Here is a 12,897-nt window from a genome sequence, read left to right on the forward strand (position 1 = left end):
CACTCGCTGTCACTCTGCACTCACTCACTCGCTGTCACTCTGCACTCGCTGTCACTCTGCACTCGCTGTCACTCTGCACTCGCTGTCACTCTGCACTCGCTGTCACTCTGCACTCGCTGTCACTCTGCACTCGCTGTCACTCTGCACTCACTCACTCGCTGTCACTCTGCACTCGCTGTCACTCTGCACTCACTCACTCACTGTCACTCTGCACTCGCTGTCACTCTGCACTCACTCACTCACTGTCACTCTGCACTCGCTGTCACTCTGCACTCACTCACTCACTGTCACTCTGCACTCGCTGTCACTCTGCACTCGCTGTCACTCTGCACTCACTGTCACTCTGCACTCACTGTCACTCTGCTGTCACTCTGCACTCACTGTCACTCTGCACTCACTGTCACTCTGCTGTCACTCTGCACTCGCTGTCACTCTGCACTCGCTGTCACTCTGCACTCGCTGTCACTCTGCACTCACTCACTGTCACTCTGCACTCGCTGTCACTCTGCACTCACTCACTGTCACTCTGCACTCGCTGTCACTCTGCACTCACTCACTGTCACTCTGCACTCGCTGTCACTCTGCACTCACTCACTGTCACTCTGCACTCGCTGTCACTCTGCACTCACTCACTGTCACTCTGCACTCGCTGTCACTCTGCACTCACTCACTCGCTGTCACTCTGCACTCACTCACTCACTGTCACTCTGCACTCACTCACTCACTGTCACTCTGCACTCACTCACTCGCTGTCACTCTGCACTCGCTGTCACTCTGCACTCGCTGTCACTCTGCACTCGCTGTCACTCTGCACTCGCTGTCACTCTGCACTCGCTGTCACTCTGCACTCGCTGTCACTCTGCACTCGCTGTCACTCTGCACTCGCTGTCACTCTGCACTCGCTGTCACTCTGCACTCGCTGTCACTCTGCACTCGCTGTCACTCTGCACTCGCTGTCACTCTGCACTCGCTGTCACTCTGCACTCGCTGTCACTCTGCACTCGCTGTCACTCTGCACTCGCTGTCACTCTGCACTCACTGTCACTCTGCACTCACTGTCACTCTGCACTCACTGTCACTCATTGTCACTCTGCACTCACTGTCACTCATTGTCACTCTGCACTCATTGTCACTCATTGTCACTCTGCACTCATTGTCACTCATTGTCACTCTGCACTCACTGTCACTCTGCACTCACTCACTCACTGTCACTCTGCACTCACTCACTCACTGTCACTCTGCACTCTACTGTCACTCTGCACTCACTGTCACTCTGCACTCACTCACTCACTGTCACTCTGCACTCACTGTCACTCATTGTCACTCTGCACTCATTGTCACTCATTGTCACTCTGCACTCATTGTCACTCATTGTCACTCTGCACTCACTGTCACTCATTGTCACTCTGCACTCACTCACTCACTGTCACTCTGCACTCACTGTCACTCTGCACTCACTCACTCACTGTCACTCTGCACTCACTGTCACTCATTGTCACTCTGCACTCACTGTCACTCACTGTCACTCTGCACTCACTCACTCACTGTCACTCTGCACTCTACTGTCACTCTGCACTCACTGTCACTCTGCACTCACTCACTCACTGTCACTCTGCACTCACTGTCACTCATTGTCACTCTGCACTCATTGTCACTCATTGTCACTCTGCACTCATTGTCACTCATTGTCACTCTGCACTCATTGTCACTCATTGTCACTCTGCACTCACTGTCACTCTGCACTCACTCACTCACTGTCACTCTGCACTCACTCACTCACTGTCACTCTGCACTCACTCACTCACTGTCACTCTGCACTCTACTGTCACTCTGCACTCTACTGTCACTCTGCACTCACTGTCACTCTGCACTCACTCACTCACTGTCACTCTGCACTCACTGTCACTCTGCACTCACTGTCACTCTGCACTCACTGTCACTCTGCTGTCACTCTGCACTCTGCTGTCACTCTGCACTCGCTGTCACTCTGCACTCGCTGTCACTCTGCACTCGCTGTCACTCTGCACTCGCTGTCACTCTGCACTCGCTGTCACTCTGCACTCGCTGTCACTCTGCACTCGCTGTCACTCTGCACTCGCTGTCACTCTGCACTCGCTGTCACTCTGCACTCGCTGTCACTCTGCACTCACTGTCACTCTGCACTCACTGTCACTCTGCACTCACTCACTGTCACTCTGCACTCACTGTCACTCATTGTCACTCTGCACTCACTGTCACTCATTGTCACTCTGCACTCATTGTCACTCATTGTCACTCTGCACTCATTGTCACTCATTGTCACTCTGCACTCACTGTCACTCTGCACTCTACTGTCACTCTGCACTCTACAGTCACTCTGCACTCTACTGTCACTCTGCACTCTACTGTCACTCTGCACTCTACTGTTACTCTGCACTCACTGTCACTCATTGTCACTGCACTCATTGTCACTCATTGTCACTCTGCACTCATTGTCACTCATTACTCACCGTCACTCACTGTCACTCTGCACTCACTCACTCACTGTCACTCTGCACTCACTGTCACTCTGCACTCGCTGTCACTCTGCACTCGCTGTCACTCTGCACTCGCTGTCACTCTGCACTCGCTGTCACTCTGCACTCGCTGTCACTCTGCACTCGCTGTCACTCTGCACTCGCTGTCACTCTGCACTCGCTGTCACTCTGCACTCGCTGTCACTCTGCACTCGCTGTCACTCTGCACTCGCTGTCACTCTGCACTCGCTGTCACTCTGCACTCGCAGTCACTCTGCACTCGCAGTCACTCTGCACTCGCAGTCACTCTGCACTCGCAGTCACTCTGCACTCGCAGTCACTCTGCACTCGCAGTCACTCTGCACTCGCAGTCACTCTGCACTCGCAGTCACTCTGCACTCGCAGTCACTCTGCACTCGCAGTCACTCTGCACTCGCAGTCACTCTGCACTCGCAGTCACTCTGCACTCGCAGTCACTCTGCACTCTACAGTCACTCTGCACTCTACAGTCACTCTGCACTCTGCAGTCACTCTGCACTCTGCAGTCACTCTGCACTCACTCACTCGCTGTCACTCTGCACTCACTCACTCACTGTCACTCTGCACTCACTCACTGTCACTCTGCACTCACTGTCACTCTGCACTCATTGTCACTCACTGTCACTCTGCACTCATTGTCACTCATTGTCACTCTGCACTCATTGTCACTCATTACTCACTGTCACTCACTGTCACTCTGCACTCTACAGTCACTCTGCACTCACTCACTCGCTGTCACTCTGCACTCTACAGTCACTCTGCACTCACTCACTCACTGTCACTCTGCACTCACTGTCACTCTGCACTCATTGTCACTCACTGTCACTCTGCACTCATTGTCACTCATTGTCACTCTGCACTCATTGTCACTCATTACTCACTGTCACTCACTGTCACTCTGCACTCATTGTCACTCATTACTCACTGTCACTCACTGTCACTCAGCACTCTACAGTCACTCTGCACTCTACAGTCACTCAGCACTCTACAGTCACTCTGCACTCTACAGTCACTCTGCACTCTACAGTCACTCTGCACTCACTCACTCGCTGTCACTCTGCACTCTACAGTCACTCTGCACTCACTCACTCGCTGTCACTCTGCACTCGCTGTCACTCTGCACTCTAGTCACTCTGCACTCTAGTCACTCTGCACTCTACAGTCACTCTGCACTCTACAGTCACTCTGCACTCATTGTCACTCATTGTCACTCTGCACTCTACAGTCACTCTGCACTCATTGTCACTCATTGTCACTCTGCACTCTACAGTCACTCTGCACTCATTGTCACTCATTGTCACTCTGCACTCTACAGTCACTCTGCACTCACTCACTCGCTGTCACTCTGCACTCTACAGTCACTCTGCACTCACTCACTCACTGTCACTCTGCACTCACTGTCACTCTGCACTCATTGTCACTCACTGTCACTCTGCACTCATTGTCACTCATTGTCACTCTGCACTCATTGTCACTCATTACTCACTGTCACTCACTGTCACTCTGCACTCTACAGTCACTCTGCACTCTACAGTCACTCAGCACTCTACAGTCACTCTGCACTCTGCTGTCACTCTGCACTCTACAGTCACTCTGCACTCACTCACTCGCTGTCACTCTGCACTCTACAGTCACTCTGCACTCACTCACTCGCTGTCACTCTGCACTCACTCACTCGCTGTCACTCTGCACTCTACAGTCACTCTGCACTCACTCACTCACTGTCACTCTGCACTCACTGTCACTCTGCACTCATTGTCACTCACTGTCACTCTGCACTCATTGTCACTCATTGTCACTCTGCACTCATTGTCACTCTGCACTCTACAGTCACTCTGCACTCTACAGTCACTCAGCACTCTACAGTCACTCTGCACTCTGCTGTCACTCTGCACTCTACAGTCACTCTGCACTCACTCACTCGCTGTCACTCTGCACTCTACAGTCACTCTGCACTCACTCACTCGCTGTCACTCTGCACTCACTCACTCGCTGTCACTCTGCACTCTACAGTCACTCTGCACTCACTCACTCACTGTCACTCTGCACTCACTGTCACTCTGCACTCATTGTCACTCACTGTCACTCTGCACTCATTGTCACTCATTGTCACTCTGCACTCATTGTCACTCATTACTCACTGTCACTCACTGTCACTCTGCACTCTACAGTCACTCTGCACTCTACAGTCACTCTGCACTCTACAGTCACTCAGCACTCTACAGTCACTCTGCACTCTGCTGTCACTCTGCACTCTACAGTCACTCTGCACTCACTCACTCGCTGTCACTCTGCACTCTACAGTCACTCTGCACTCACTCACTCGCTGTCACTCTGCACTCGCTGTCACTCTGCACTCTAGTCACTCTGCACTCTACAGTCACTCTGCACTCTACAGTCACTCTGCACTCTACAGTCACTCTGCACTCATTGTCACTCATTGTCACTCTGCACTCATTGTCACTCTGCACTCTACAGTCACTCTGCACTCATTGTCACTCATTGTCACTCTGCACTCATTGTCACTCTGCACTCTACAGTCACTCTGCACTCATTGTCACTCATTGTCACTCTGCACTCTACAGTCACTCTGCACTCTACAGTCACTCTGCACTCTACAGTCACTCTGCACTCACTGGCACTCTGCACTCATTGTCACTCATTGTCACTCTGCACTCTAGTCACTCTGCACTCTAGTCACTCTGCACTCTAGTCACTCTGCACTCTAGTCACTCTGCACTCTAGTCACTCTGCACTCTAGTCACTCTGCACTCTAGTCACTCTGCACTCTACAGTCACTCTGCACTCACTGTCACTCTGCACTCTACAGTCACTCTGCACTCTACAGTCACTCTGCACTCACTCACTCGCTGTCACTCTGCACTCTACAGTCACTCTGCACTCACTCACTCACTGTCACTCTGCACTCACTGTCACTCTGCACTCACTGTCACTCTGCACTCACTCACTCTGCACTCTACAGTCACTCAGCACTCTACAGTCACTCAGCACTCACTCACTCGCTGTCACTCTGCACTCACTGTCACTCTGCACTCACTGTCACTCTGCACTCTAGTCACTCTGCACTCTACAGTCACTCTGCACTCTACAGTCACTCTGCACTCATTGTCACTCATTGTCACTCTGCACTCTACAGTCACTCTGCACTCATTGTCACTCATTGTCACTCTGCACTCTACAGTCACTCTGCACTCATTGTCACTCATTGTCACTCTGCACTCTACAGTCACTCTGCACTCATTGTCACTCATTGTCACTCTGCACTCTGCACTCACTCTGCACTCACTCTGCACTCACTCTGCACTCTGCACTCACTCTGCACTCACTCTGCACTCACTGGCACTCTGCACTCATTGTCACTCATTGTCACTCTGCACTCTAGTCACTCTGCACTCTAGTCACTCTGCACTCTAGTCACTCTGCACTCTACAGTCACTCTGCACTCTACAGTCACTCTGCACTCTACAGTCACTCTGCACTCATTGTCACTCATTGTCACTCTGCACTCTACAGTCACTCTGCACTCATTGTCACTCATTGTCACTCTGCACTCTACAGTCACTCTGCACTCATTGTCACTCATTGTCACTCTGCACTCATTGTCACTCATTGTCACTCTGCACTCTACAGTCACTCTGCACTCACTCACTCGCTGTCACTCTGCACTCTACAGTCACTCTGCACTCTACAGTCACTCTGCACTCATTGTCACTCATTGTCACTCTGCACTCTACAGTCACTCTGCACTCATTGTCACTCATTGTCACTCTGCACTCTACAGTCACTCTGCACTCATTGTCACTCATTGTCACTCTGCACTCTACAGTCACTCTGCACTCATTGTCACTCATTGTCACTCTGCACTCTAGTCACTCTGCACTCTAGTCACTCTGCACTCTAGTCACTCTGCACTCTAGTCACTCTGCACTCTAGTCACTCTGCACTCTAGTCACTCTGCACTCTAGTCACTCTGCACTCTAGTCACTCTGCACTCTAGTCACTCTGCACTCTAGTCACTCTGCACTCTAGTCACTCTGCAGAGTGACAGCAGAGTGACAGCAGGGTGCAGAGTGACAGCAGAGTGCAGAGTGACAGCTGAGTGCAGAGTGACAGCAGAGTGCAGAGTGACAGCAGAGTGCAGAGTGACAGCAGAGTGCAGAGTGACAGCAGAGTGCAGAGTGACAGCAGAGTGCAGAGTGACAGCAGAGTGCAGAGTGACAGCAGAGTGCAGAGTGACAGCAGAGTGCAGAGTGACAGCAGAGTGACTGCAGAGTGCAGAGTGACAGCAGAGTGACTGTAGAGTGCAGAGTGACAGCAGAGTGACTGCAGAGAGCAGAGTGCAGAGTGACTGCACTCTGCTCTCTGCTGTCACTCTGCTGTCACTCTGCACTCTGCTGTCACTCTGCTGTCACTCTGCTGTCACTCTGCTGTCACTCTGCTGTCACTCTGCTGTCACTCTGCTGTCACTCTGCTGTCACTCTGCTGTCACTCTGCACTCTGCTGTCACTCTGCAGTCACTCTGCAGTCACTCTGCAGTCACTCTGCAGTCACTCTGCAGTCACTCTGCAGTCACTCTGCAGTCACTCTGCAGTCACTCTGCAGTCACTCTGCAGTCACTCTGCAGTCACTCTGCTGTCACTCTGCTGTCACTCTGCTGTCACTCTGCTGTCACTCTGCACTCTGCTGTCACTCTGCTGTCACTCTGCTGTCACTCTGCTGTCACTCTGCTGTCACTCTGCTGTCACTCTGCTGTCACTCTGCTGTCACTCTGCTGACACTCTGCTGACACTCTGCTGACACTCTGCTGTCACTCTGCTGACACTCTGCTGTCACTCTGCACTCTAGTCACTCTGCACTCTAGTCACTCTGCACTCTAGTCACTCTGCACTCTAGTCACTCTGCACTCTAGTCACTCTGCACTCTAGTCACTCTGCACTCTAGTCACTCTGCACTCTAGTCACTCTGCACTCTAGTCACTCTGCACTCTAGTCACTCTGCACTCTAGTCACTCTGCACTCTGCAGAGTGACAGCAGAGTGACAGCAGGGTGCAGAGTGACAGCAGAGTGCAGAGTGACAGCAGAGTGCAGAGTGACAGCAGAGTGCAGAGTGACAGCAGAGTGCAGAGTGACAGCAGAGTGCAGAGTGACAGCAGAGTGCAGAGTGACAGCAGAGTGCAGAGTGACAGCAGACTGCAGAGTGCAGAGTGACTGCAGAGTGCAGAGTGACAGCAGACTGCAGAGTGCAGAGTGACTGCAGAGTGCAGAGTGACTGCAGACTGCAGAGTGCAGAGTGACTGCAGAGTGCAGAGTGACTGCAGACTGCAGAGTGCAGAGTGACTGCAGAGTGCAGAGTGACTGCAGACTGCAGAGTGCAGAGTGACTGCAGAGTGCAGAGTGACTGCAGACTGCAGAGTGCAGAGTGCAGAGTGCAGAGTGACTGCAGAGTGCAGAGTGCAGAGTGCAGAGTGACTGCAGAGTGCAGAGTGACTGCAGAGTGACTGCAGAGTGACTGCAGAGTGACTGCAGAGTGACTGCAGAGTGACTGCAGAGTGCAGAGTGACTGCAGACTGCAGAGTGACTGCAGAGTGCAGAGTGCAGAGTGACTGCAGAGTGACTGCAGAGTGACTGCAGAGTGACTGCAGAGTGACTGCAGAGTGACTGCAGAGTGACTGCAGAGTGACTGCAGAGTGACTGCAGAGTGACTGCAGAGTGACTGCAGAGTGACAGCAGAGTGCAGAGTGACAGCAGACTGCAGAGTGCAGAGTGACTGCAGAGTGCAGAGTGACAGCAGACTGCAGAGTGCAGAGTGACTGCAGAGTGCAGAGTGACTGCAGACTGCAGAGTGCAGAGTGACTGCAGAGTGCAGAGTGACTGCAGACTGCAGAGTGCAGAGTGACTGCAGAGTGCAGAGTGACTGCAGACTGCAGAGTGCAGAGTGACTGCAGAGTGCAGAGTGACTGCAGAGTGCAGAGTGACTGCAGAGTGCAGAGTGCAGAGTGACTGCAGAGTGCAGAGTGCAGAGTGCAGAGTGACTGCAGAGTGCAGAGTGACTGCAGAGTGACTGCAGAGTGACTGCAGAGTGACTGCAGAGTGACTGCAGAGTGACTGCAGAGTGCAGAGTGACTGCAGACTGCAGAGTGACTGCAGAGTGCAGAGTGCAGAGTGACTGCAGAGTGACTGCAGAGTGACTGCAGAGTGACTGCAGAGTGACTGCAGAGTGACTGCAGAGTGACTGCAGAGTGACTGCAGAGTGACTGCAGAGTGACTGCAGAGTGACTGCAGAGTGACTGCAGAGTGACTGCAGACTGACAGCAGAGTGACTGCAGAGTGACAGCAGAGTGACTGCAGAGTGACAGCAGAGTGACTGCAGAGTGACAGCAGAGTGACTGCAGAGTGACTGCAGAGTGACTGCAGAGTGACTGCAGAGTGACTGCAGAGTGACTGCAGAGTGACTGACTGCAGAGTGACTGCAGAGTGACTGCAGAGTGACTGCAGAGTGACTGCAGAGTGACTGCAGAGTGACTGCAGAGTGACTGCAGAGTGACTGCAGAGTGACTGCAGAGTGACTGCAGAGTGACTGCAGAGTGCAGAGTGACTGCAGAGTGCAGAGTGACTGCAGAGTGCAGAGTGACTGCAGAGTGCAGAGTGACTGCAGAGTGCAGAGTGACTGCACTCTGCACTCTGCTGTCACTCTGCACTCTGCTGTCACTCTGCACTCTGCTGTCACTCTGCACTCTGCTGTCACTCTGCACTCTGCTGTCACTCTGCACTCTGCTGTCACTCTGCACTCTGCTGTCACTCTGCACTCTGCTGTCACTCTGCACTCTGCTGTCACTCTGCACTCTGCTGTCACTCTGCACTCTGCTGTCACTCTGCACTCTGCTGTCACTCTGCACTCTGCTGTCACTCTGCACTCTGCTGTCACTCTGCACTCTGCTGTCACTCTGCACTCTGCTGTCACTCTGCACTCTGCTGTCACTCTGCACTCTGCTGTCACTCTGCACTCTGCTGTCACTCTGCACTCTGCTGTCACTCTGCACTCTGCTGTCACTCTGCACTCTGCTGTCACTCTGCACTCTGCTGTCACTCTGCACTCTGCTGTCACTCTGCACTCTGCTGTCACTCTGCACTCTGCTGTCACTCTGCACTCTGCTGTCACTCTGCACTCTGCTGTCACTCTGCACTCTGCTGTCACTCTGCACTCTGCTGTCACTCTGCACTCTGCTGTCACTCTGCACTCTGCTGTCACTCTGCACTCTGCTGTCACTCTGCACTCTGCTGTCACTCTGCACTCTGCTGTCACTCTGCACTCTGCTGTCACTCTGCACTCTGCTGTCACTCTGCACTCTGCTGTCACTCTGCACTCTGCTGTCACTCTGCACTCTGCTGTCACTCTGCACTCTGCTGTCACTCTGCACTCTGCTGTCACTCTGCACTCTGCTGTCACTCTGCACTCTGCTGTCACTCTGCACTCTGCTGTCACTCTGCACTCTGCTGTCACTCTGCACTCTGCTGTCACTCTGCACTCTGCTGTCACTCTGCACTCTGCTGTCACTCTGCACTCTGCTGTCACTCTGCACTCTGCTGTCACTCTGCACTCTGCTGTCACTCTGCACTCTGCTGTCACTCTGCACTCTGCTGTCACTCTGCACTCTGCTGTCACTCTGCACTCTGCTGTCACTCTGCACTCTGCTGTCACTCTGCACTCTGCTGTCACTCTGCACTCTGCTGTCACTCTGCACTCTGCTGTCACTCTGCACTCTGCTGTCACTCTGCACTCTGCTGTCACTCTGCACTCTGCTGTCACTCTGCACTCTGCTGTCACTCTGCACTCTGCTGTCACTCTGCACTCTGCTGTCACTCTGCACTCTACTGTCACTCTGCACTCACTGTCACTCTGCACTCACTGTCACTCTGCACTCACTGTCACTCTGCACTCACTGTCACTCTGCACTCACTGTCACTCTGCACTCACTGTCACTCTGCACTCACTGTCACTCTGCACTCACTGTCACTCTGCACTCACTGTCACTCTGCACTCAGTCTGCACTCACTGTCACTCTGCACTCAGTCTGCACTCACTGTCACTCTGCACTCAGTCTGCACTCACTGTCACTCTGCACTCAGTCTGCACTCACTGTCAGTCTGCACTCAGTCTGCACTCACTGCCAATCTGCACTCTCAATCTGCACTCTCAATCTGCACTCTCAATCTGCACTCTCAATCTGCACTCTCAAACTGCACTCTCAAACTGCACTCTCAAACTGCACTCTCAAACTGCACTCTCAAACTGCACTCTCAAACTGCACTCTCAAACTGCACTCTCAAACTGCACTCTCAAACTGCACTCTGCACTCTCAAACTGCAATCTGCACTCTCAAACTGCAATCTGCACTCAGCACTCTCATTCTGCACTATCAATCTGCACTCTCAATCTGCACTCTCAAGTCTCATACTGCACTCTCAAACTGCACTCTCAAAATGCACTCTCAAACTACACTCTCAAACTGCACTCTCAAACTGCACTCTCAAACTGCACTCTCAAACTGCACTCTCAAACTGCACTGGCAAAAAAAATTATATCGCTCCTTTTTAAAAATGTAAGAGCAGAGATGATAACAGAATGTAATCAAAATAGTAACAGTAGTGTGAAAGTTAGGGGAATTCTGGGGACCACAGAAGCCTGACATCCAATGTTAAAGTTGAAACATGTGTTTGTAATATGGTGCATCGAGGCAGACACTATCACAGTAGAATAAACACCAATTAAAATTCAAAGGAACGCAAGTTCTGATGTGCACGACTTAGGCTGCACGACTTAGGCTGGAGATTAAATACAGTCTGAGATGTAAATGTAAACCTGGAGACCAGGCAGGCTGCGTGCAGCAGACCTGTGGCAGGCTGTGTGCAGCAGACCTGTGTGAGGCTGTGTGCAGCAGACCTGAAGTCAAGTAAAGCGGATAGTGCAAGAGTAAGACTGGAGTCAAACAGGGTTAAGGCAAAGCTGGAGACCCGAAAGGGCAAAGTACATTAAAAAATAATCAGGGGAATAGAGAAACATGCAAACCTGAGGTGTTTTCAGCCACCATCATAATGGAGGACAAAGCAGAAAAGACAAAACTAATACAGAAATAGGGGGATGCCCATGTGAAAATAGACTGCGAAAATAAACTTCTGATTCGGAGATTTAACCAAACATCTGATAGTTCCCAGGTAATAAGCTGACATGTCACTAGCAAATATTAGACCGAGTTATACATTTACAGAGTAGACTGCTACTTACTTTTCTTGGACTATTAACATTCAGGCCTACATTAAAGAGAATGTATGTGCCTGGGGGCTCTGACAATAAAAAAGAGTTTAATTTTTAAAGAATTGGGAAGCACGGAAATTCTCCCCATAGCTTCAAAATTATCCAATCCAAAGTCTCGTGTGACAGCTCCGCCCACTTCCGGCTTTTTAGCCAACACCCTGGCGCAGTGTGGTTCCTGGGAGCCCATGCATGGGTGTCATGTGGCCCCGTGTGTTGGCAGGGACTGTACCCACGTCCAGGTTTTGCAGACCACAGCACCAAGTAATGAGAAACTTTTAGGCCCATATTTATAATGAAAAAGTAGAACTGCAACGCCTGCACGCTTAGTGCTGTCCAATCAGGAATGGCTGAACGCCACCTTCTCTATAGAGAGTCAGCTGAGGGGGCTCTGCAACATTTACCAGGATGGCTCAGTGAACTGAACGCTCGCTGCTGACAAATGCAGTGCTCTGCCTCTGAAGGACATGAATGTAAACCCCGGCAAGTCAAAATGAGGCTCCCATGCTTGCGAGATCAGTAAAGTGAGTATCCTCAATTGGGTCAGCGGAAGCTAGGTTCCAGAATCCACTGCTGCTGCCTCAAAATCAAGCGCCTCGAGCCAACCCTGGCATGGAAACATTTGGCAGCGCTGATCACTCTGCGGGAGAAAAATGCACGCATTTTACTAAGAACTGTGGCTTCTCCTCGCCAAATGTCAACACATCTTAAAGTGCCGTGTGTGTGTGTCGACAACCCTGGGCCCTATTACCTTTTCCTGATTAAACAGAAGTGGCACAGAACGAGGTAATTACACAGCAGCCGGACTTTAAAGCGAACTGGAAGTCTCGGTTAACCGGGGAGGTGCTTTTAAGTGCCCACAAAATGATGCTTATACATCTGGCGGCGAATGGTGCTTCCTTCAAAAGTCAGCATTTCAGCGGGCGCAGCGGCCCCCACCTCTTCCCCTCCACCTCTGCTTTAAAATGTGCAAGATGGCGGCCGGCCGGCGGGATGTGTCTAACAAGGCGCTCATTGTCTCAGACAGGTGTG

The 12,897-nt window shown here is 51.8% G+C and overlaps 1 protein-coding gene across 2 annotated transcripts in view; it reads right to left on the bottom strand.

Moving 5' to 3' along the window:
• Nucleotides 1–12,897, bottom strand: part of RYK (receptor like tyrosine kinase) — a 985,672-nt gene that overhangs the window by 517,501 nt on the left and 455,274 nt on the right. The gene's annotated exons all lie outside the window — the stretch shown is intronic.

This window comes from Lissotriton helveticus, chromosome 11, assembly GCF_964261635.1.
Source record: "Lissotriton helveticus chromosome 11, aLisHel1.1, whole genome shotgun sequence".
Lineage (NCBI taxonomy): Eukaryota > Metazoa > Chordata > Amphibia > Caudata > Salamandridae > Lissotriton > Lissotriton helveticus.